This window comes from Bufo bufo, chromosome 1 (assembly GCF_905171765.1).
Source record: "Bufo bufo chromosome 1, aBufBuf1.1, whole genome shotgun sequence".
Classification (NCBI taxonomy): Eukaryota; Metazoa; Chordata; class Amphibia; order Anura; family Bufonidae; genus Bufo; species Bufo bufo.
In genome coordinates, this window is record NC_053389.1 from 666215031 (window position 1) to 666224006 (window position 8976).

Below are 8976 nucleotides of genomic sequence, written 5' to 3' on the forward strand. Positions count from 1 at the left end.
GCAGGGGGAAATGGATGAAAACTGGTGTAAAGGAAAGCTAGCTTAGTTGCCCATAGCACCATATATATCAGTTGTGAGAAATCTCCCCCACAGTTGTGGACGTTGCCATAGAAGAGCCTTGTGTTTGTGGCTGGTTTCTAGGCAGGATCCTAGCTTCTGTGCTCCTATGTAAGCAGGTAGGACATTGTACTACTGGTTTCATGTAACAGGTCATGTGACATGGAACACACCAGGGGGATGACTAGGCAGATTTCCAAAGCTGGTTTGTCTTGTACCACTCCCATCGGCTTCTTTAAAGCCCAGCGCTACAGCCTTCAGCATCACCAGAAAGCAGGAGAATGCAGGCACAAACAATGAAGATCCACGTAGAATACTGGTAAGCTGCTGCTGGTACAGTGCCAGGTTGCTATATTGTTGCTGGCGCTCAGCCTGTATCATTGCTTTAGAAGATTATTTAGAACAATACAGGGTATGTAATAAGCTATCCACACAACAATTGTAGAGGAGAACATTGAAGCCTTCTACTCTGTCCTGGTGCTTATGGTACAGAGTAAATAACCGGGATTCCAGGGGTTAAATGTTCAGTGTAATGTGGGGTCAGGCGCATGTATCCGCTCCAGCTGCAGGATTTTATAAGCCCTTTTCTTCTGTCACGCAATGTACACCACTGAGTATCAGGAGGGTCTTACACATAAAAAGGATACCGCAATAATAGTAACTTTTTATGTGTTTCAAGTATTTAAACTGAATGAACAGGAAACAGACCTAGAACTGAATCCATCAATCCCGGTAAAATTTGTTAATTTGGTAGGGAGCAAAGCGCTTTGTAAGATGAAAAAATTAAGGGGTTGTGTCACTTCAGCAAATAGCATTTATCATGTAGAGAAAGTGAATACAAGGCACTTACTAATGTATTGTGATTGTCCATATTGCCTCCTTGATACATTTTGCCATCACATTATACACAGCTCATTTCCATGGTTACAACCACCCTGCAATCCGGCATCAGTGGTCGTGCTTGCACACTATAGGAAAAAGTGCCGGCATTTCTGGTACCTGGGACTTTGGGAGCGCACAGAGGCACAAATGCTCACCAGCAGGGCCGTTTCTAGACGTGGGCGAGGGGTGCAACCACACGGGACGCATCGCTCCAGCAAGTAGAAGGGGCGCAGTCCACGTGTATAGCTGATTAGCAGCACCAGCAATGGAGATCTAAATCATGCTGCTGGGCGCTGCTGTCAGCGAATGTGCATGTGCGTGTGCTCCCCCTGCTCATCAGTGGCTTGATCCTAAAGTCTGTGATCCACCAGGGCAGGAGTTGCTGGACGCTGGCTGCTTTCACTTGCATCCAGACCGCGCCCGCTCTGGTTCTCAAGTCTCCTGGGCCCTGCTTTTATCCCCACACCCTAGTGATGTCACTGGGTGGGTCACGTGACAAACACTTGCCCACATGTCATTAGTCAGTGGAGGAGCGGCATGTCTGTAGTGGGAGGCTTTCTTAGGCTGTACTCTGGTCTTGTCTGGGCTCCCCTGGCACCTGGGTCACAAGTTACAGCCAGTAAGTTTGGGGACAAGTTGGCAATGCAATAAGAGATGTGGTCTTTATTATAATAATGTTGTATCACAGTGCTGCACATGGCCGCCTCTTTATGATATATATGTGTCCGCTATGCAGCATACATACCCATATATAATATATGTATAAGCCTGTCATACACATTATATATAGCAGTATATATATATATATATATATATATATATATATACTGCTCAAAAAAATAAAGGGAACACAAAAATAACACATCCTGAATTAATTAAGTATTCTTCTGAAATACTTTGTTCTTTACATAGTTGAATGTGCTGACAACAAAATCACACAAAAATAAAAAATGGAAATCAAATTTTTCAACCCATGGAGGTCTGGATTTGGAGTCACATTCAAAATTAAAGTGGAAAAACACACTACAGGCTGATCCAACTTTGATGTAATGTCCTTAAAACAAGTCAAAATGAGGCTCAGTAGTGTGTGTGGCCTCCACGTGCCTGTATGACCTCCCTACAACGCCTGTGCATGCTCCTGATGAGGTGGCGGACGGTCTCCTGAGGGATCTCCTCCCAGACCTGGACTAAAGCATCTGCCAACTCCTGGACAGTCTGTGGTGCAACGTGACGTTGGTGGATAGAGCGAGACATGATGTCCCAGATGTGCTCAATTGGATTCAGGTCTGGGGAACGGGCTGGCCAGTCCATAGCATCAATGCCTTCGTCTTGCAGGAACTGCTGACACACTCCAGCCACATGAGGTCTAGCATTGTCTTGCATTAGGAGGAACCCAGGGCCAACCGCACCAGCATATGGTCTCACAAGGGGTCTGAGGATCTCATCTTGGTACCTAATGGCAGTCAGGCTACCTCTGGCGAGCACATGGAGGGCTGTGCGGCCCTCCAAAGAAATGCCACCCCACACCATTACTGCATTACTGACCCAATGCCAAACCGGTCATGCTGGAGGATGTTGCAGGCAGCAGAATGTTCTCCACGGCGTCTCCAGACTCTGTCACGTCTGTCACATGTGCTCAGTGTGAACCTGCTTTCATCTGTGAAGAGCACAGGGCGCCAGTGGCGAATTTGCCAATCTTGGTGTTCTCTGGCAAATGCCAAACGTCCTGCACGGTGTTGGGCTGTAAGCACAACCCCCACCTGTGGATGTCGGGCCCTCGTATCACCCTCATGGAGTCTGTTTCTGACCGTTTGAGCAGACACATGCACATTTGTGGCCTGCTGGAGGTCATTTTGCAGGGCTCTGGCAGTGCTCCTCCTGTTCCTCCTGGCACAAAGGCGGAGGTAGCGGTCCTGCTGCTGGGTTGTTGCCCTCCTACGGCCTCCTCCGCATCTCCTGATGTACTGGCCTGTCTCCTGGTAGCGCCTCCATGCTCTGAACACTACGCTGACAGACACAGCAAACCTTCTTGCCACAGCTCACATTGATGTGCCATCCTGGATAAGCTGCACTACCTGAGCCACTTGTGTGGGTTTTAGACTCCGTCTCATGCTACCACTAGAGTGAAAGCACCGCCAGCATTCAAAAGTGACCAAAACATCAGCCAGGAAGCATAGGAACTGAGAATTGGTCTGTGGTCACCACCTGCAGAACCACTCCTTTATTGGGGGTGTCTTGCTAATTGCCTATAATTTCCACCTGTTGTCTATCCCATTTGCACAACAGCATGTGAAATTGATTGTCACTCAGTGTTGCTTCCTAAGTGGACAGTTTGATTTCACAGAAGTGTGATTGACTTGGAGTTACATTGTGTTGTTTAAGTGTTCCCTTTATTTTTTTAAACAGTGTATATACAAATCTGGAAGGCTGCCATTGGCATTATAATATATATATATATACTGTAGCGCCATGTAAATAACATCAGCCCCGTGTAAATCACATTACTCCTCCCTCTCTTCAGCCCCTCTAACATACAGACCCAGAAGCAAAGTGTACATGAATGAGATGTATTTAATCTCATACACATTGCTTGTACTGTGTTAAGCTGTGTTTTTTCCACACAAGAATCCATGGAGAAAAACCAGATGCTACCCACATTATATGCAGGTAGCCTAATGCTAGCCAGTACAAGCCAGGGGGTTATCAACCCGCAGCAGTCTAAGGGCTCATGCACACAAACGTATTTTCTTTCCGTGTCCATCCCGTTTTTTTGTCCACAATGGGTCCACAAAAAACGGAAGTTACTCCGTGTGAATTCCGTTTCCGTATGTCCGTCCCGCAAATGATAGAACATGTCCTATTATTGTTCACATCATGGACATGGATAGTACTCTTCTAAACACAACTAAAGGAAAATGAAGGACCCCTAAGACTTAACTTTTAAGGATAAAAGGACGCCCTACAATTTAAGACAAACAAAAAATATACACAAGGGCAATGATATAGCCCAAATACAACTGGGCATGTGACATCCACTAGAAACAACCAGTAATGGAATTTGTTGATATCAGGATAAAGGTGCAATTGACTAAGGCAATGACAGAGGCAGGAATCAGAGGTCTAGAAAAATGACCAGAAATAGGGGAGAAAAGGAAACTCTCCCTATGTCCGCCCTAACTAAGCCTCTGCCCAGGGACAATCCCTGATGGTGGGATTTCCCTGTCCTCGTGCCTGCCCTGTCTGACCCTAAATTAGCCCTAGGTAGAGAAAATTCCCCATAGAGGGGAGTAAATGGATGAATTAGTACAGATAGAAAAAGAAGTAACAATGTACCTATCCCTTAGTCATAGTTAATTGATATAATAACCCCGACGCGTTTCCCCCTTTAAGGGTTCCTCAGGGGGTTGGTAATAGCTAAGTACATATCGAGATACAAAAAACATATGGTCGTGTGCATGAGCCCTAACACTGTGTATAGTGGTGACTACCGAGCTGTGTATGCAACATTTAAAGTCAGTGTTATTTGATATTGGGGGGGGGCACTTTTTTTTTAATGTTTGCCCTGTTGGCAAAATTCCTTAGAAACTGTCAACTTTTTCTACATGATAAATGGCTTTTGCTGAAGTCAGAAAACCCTTTAAAATGTCCTATCAACCCAGCACCGCTGCTCTGGTCATGCAGCAGGGCCTGTAGTGAAAACATCACATTTATCGCCATCGTTCACGAGAACGCTTCAGCCAATCACTGGGCTCAGTGGTCATGTGTGCATGAACAACACATGACTGCTGAGGCAAGTGACTGGCTGCAGTGGTCACCAGAAGGATGAATGGCACAAGACCACTGCAGGACCAGTGGAGATTGTAGTGGAGGGAACCAGCAGGGCATTTTAAAATTAGGCTTTTTATGTTTTGTTGTTTTCAATTTTATGCAACCCAAATCTTGGAGAACCCCTTTAAATCAACAATGTGTAATTGTAAGGTTAATTGATTCATTTTCCCTTATGTTGTTTTGTAGTGGAAAGTGAGGGTATGAGCCCCGTTATCGGGAGCTTGCCCTTGAAATCAAGGAGCATGTACCTGATGCGGACATTAGTGGTGGCGTAGGCAGAGTTGGTGAGTATTATTCCGTCTTTCTCTATAAAAGAATTTGCCGTGTCCATATGGAGGTAAATCTGTCACCATAGAAGGGGGCTACAATACACCAGATGAAGAACGCTGAACCATGTGAGATCATAAGACTGAACAAAAATGTTAACTGTTCCACAAAACATATGTATCATGTTTTATATATACGTATTCTGTTCTATTTTATAACTCGGGCTATTGTCTCTGGGCTACCATGACGACAGTTACGAACGTTCCCTCAAAGTTTGTATGCTCTGCAATAACAGAATCACAAAAGTGCAGCAACTCACAGTGAAACACTTATTTTCACAAGTGCACTACCTGCCCGTGTGAATGGACCCTTAGAATGTTTTAACTCTTTCCTGTAAAGAGTGGACAGCTGGGAGTTGTCATTGGTTCAAAAATATTAACCATAGGTAGCCATAACCGCTCCATATGGGTGTCTTGGCATTATGGAGGCTCTGGGTTGATTTTGCTGACAGATGGTCTTTAACGCACTCTAAGATCTATTCACACTATATCTACAGTATCCATCTGAGGTTTCCATCAAGAGAGTTTCCTGATGGAAACCTCAGTCACACAAGTTTAAGAGATGCCACCAAGTGGCAACGGTCACCTATGTTTAAGAAAAAAACAAAAACCATATTGCATGGCATACATTTTATTTTGTTTTAGTGGATGCCTGTACAGTACTCCATGTAGTAACAAGCATATAGGTGTAACCCTGGCAGATGCAGCCAAGGGGAGGACAAAGAACACTCTCCATCAGTATAATGAGGGCTTATGTTCCGTTTAACTTCTGCGCTGGGAGCTTTCCTGTCATAGTATGCCAGTATGGAATTTCAGTCTATGAATGAATTGTTGAGTAGACAGATATTTAATATGGGAATATCGGTGTGACGGACCGCCTTTTCTGACGAAGGTACCAGGCGGTCCGTCACAATCTGTATATGTGGAAACGCTTGTGTGTTTATTAATTCTTTCTTTTATTAACTACAGGAAGCTTTGAGGTGAAAGTCAATGATGAGCTGATCTTCTCTAAGCTGGAATGTGGAGGCTTTCCATTTCCAAAAGATGTAAGTGATATTTTGTAGTTTTCTTGGTTATAAGAGGAACTCTTGGTACCTGAGAGCAGTTACATGTCACACAGGATAGAATTACACAAGCGTGCTCATACGGTATAGAACCCAGCTCAATAGCCTGGCCTCGAATGTTTACCTGGAATTGCATTTCTGTGTATTTTCAGACCCAACAATACAGTCCTAAGATTCCTGTGCAGTATTATTTGGTTGGAAAAAACATACTCCTATGGATAGAATTTATTTATTATTTATTTATTTTATGCACTTATATAGCGCTGACATATTCCAGAGCATTTTACAGACTCTAGCATCAAGCTGTCCCCAATGGGGCTCACAATCTAAGTTCCCTATCAGTATGTCTCTGGAGTGTGGGAGGAAACCGGAGTACACAGAGGAAACCCACACAAACACAAAATCTGGAATAATAAAGCTGGCATAATACATTTATGTTTTGAAAATTCGTTCTGAGAAATCCGCTGGAAATCTTCAGCATAATCCTCAGTTGATGATGTTGGCTAGCAATGGTTGTCCCCTGAGGCACGTGCCTAGCAGGCAGATGTATTGTAAATGCATTTACTGGTATCATCAGCAAGGGTGATTATTTTTCTGCATGCTCTTTGATTTAGATCCACAGTAAACACGTAGCAGTACTTCTAAAAAGAAATGACGTCTATAAGGGTATTTCCAACCGGGATAAATACGCTGTGGAGTCGTGTGTGGCATAGGACCAGCAAATTGGATTCAGTTTTAAGAAATCAATCCGCAACGTAAAGTGATCTGCTGTATGGATTTTATATCTGCAGCATGTTAATTTATGATGCTGCTTTCCAGCATGGATTTCACACTTTGCAATGCAATAAGGTGAAATCTGCGGCAAATCGACAGCAAAATCAGCAATAAATCCACATGTAGCACATGGGGATTTTGCCACAGAATTGCCATGGATTTTGCTTCTGAAACATGTCAATCTGCTGCAGAAAATCCGCTCCGTGTGGCCATACACAAAGGGTACCTTCACACGGCAGATTTTGTTGCACAAAGTTTTCGACAATTGAAAATCAGTTCCATTTTGCTTTCTTTTTTTTTTTTTCCAACGTAAAACAAATTCTCATACTTGGGATCTTTGCTCACTTAGATCATAGAAGAGGTGAAGAAGATTCGAGATGGGAAAAACTCTGTAAAAATTACCAGGAACAAGAAGCCTAGCTGCACTGTCCAGTAATTGAAGGAGGCGGTGAGGACAAGCCGGATTACAGACAAGAGCAGATTCTGCTAATGACTGGTTTCTTTAAAAAGTCGAGGAAATCACGAACAATCTTAGAATGTGGTCTTAAAACCTGTAACTCAGCTGAACCTTGCTCCGCATCCAATAAATGCTCTAAACTCTGTCTGATGTCTTCATTTTTACCTCTTCTCAGGCCATTCGCGTCTCATCCTGAATGTGCTATACAATTCTGGACTAGCAGAAAATGACTGTATTAAAATAATTGGCCTTCTTGTAATAGAAATGATCCAGTATTGTAAAAACTGTAAGGCTACACTCAGTCTATGGTCCTGTTCACACTGACCTCTTATTTTTTAACGGGCTGTGAATAACGGCCATCCAAAAAACAGAAGATGTCTTATTTTTTTCTGTTTTCACAGACAGACAGACCCTCTTCAAGGGGATTGTTTTAAATGGCTGTTTTTCAGAAAGGCATCCATGAAAAAAACTGCTGTTAAAAATGGACATTTTTTTGACGGCCGTTTTTCTTTCACTGTCATGGGAATGTATCCTCAGTCATAGGTTTTCTTTTTTAGGCTACTTTTACACTGGCGTTTAGGCTTTCAGTTTGTGAGATCCGTTCAGGGCTCTCACAAGTGGTCCAAAATGGATTAGTTTTGCCCTTAATGCATTCTGAATGGAAAAGTATCCGCACAGAATGCATTAGTTTGCCTCCATTCCGCTTTGGAGGCGGACACCAAAACGCTGCTTGCAGCGTTTTGGTGTCCGTCTGACGAAACTGAGCCAAACGGATCTGTCCTGGCACACAATGTAAGTCAACGGAGACGGATCTGTTTTCACTGACACAATATGGCACAATAGAAAACTGATCCGTCCTCCATTGACTTTCAATGGTGTTCAGGAATGATCCGTTTTGGCTATGTTAAAGATAATACAAACGGATCCATTCTGAACGGATGCATGCGGTTGTATTATTTGAACGGATGCGTTTGTGCAGATCCATGACGGATCCACACCAAACGCGAGTGTGAAAGTAGCCTTAATCAAACCATTCAAAAACATGTAAATATAACCTCAAAAAGGTAACGTCACATGATAAACATTTTCCAAAAACTGAGCTACATGGCAGCTTGTAATCACGTGACATAAGACTGCAATGTCGCACTACCACACCACACCTAGCACCAATGAATGTGGTTCCCCATAGCCTAAGGCAGGGGTAGGCAACCTCCGGCACTTCAGCTGTTGTGAATCTACAACTCCCAGCATGCATACTTGCTCTGCTCTTTTAAGAACTCTCCTAAAAATGAATAGAGCATATTGGGAATTGTAGTTTCACAACAGCTGGAGTGCTGAACGTTGCTGTTCCCTGGCCTAAGGGTTGCTCTAAAATTAGAGGTTTGTTCTCACCAGTCCCTAATTTTGTTGCTGCTCTCTGGGACATCCACATCTCATGTCCTGTCTCTATAGCTGGCTATAAATAGATACGTATTGGTATAACACACAAATGTCATGGGGCCCAGCTGCCCCCAATCACAGATGTTGGGGGAAACAAGAATTTGTCATGTTGGATCTTGACGTGACAGATCCTTTGCTTCCCTGGCAG

General features: G+C 43.7%; 1 pseudogene; it reads left to right on the top strand.

Moving 5' to 3' along the window:
* Nucleotides 1-215: 215 nt before the first annotated feature.
* Nucleotides 216-7533, top strand: LOC120985850 (annotated as a pseudogene).
* Nucleotides 7534-8976: the final 1443 nt, after the last annotated feature.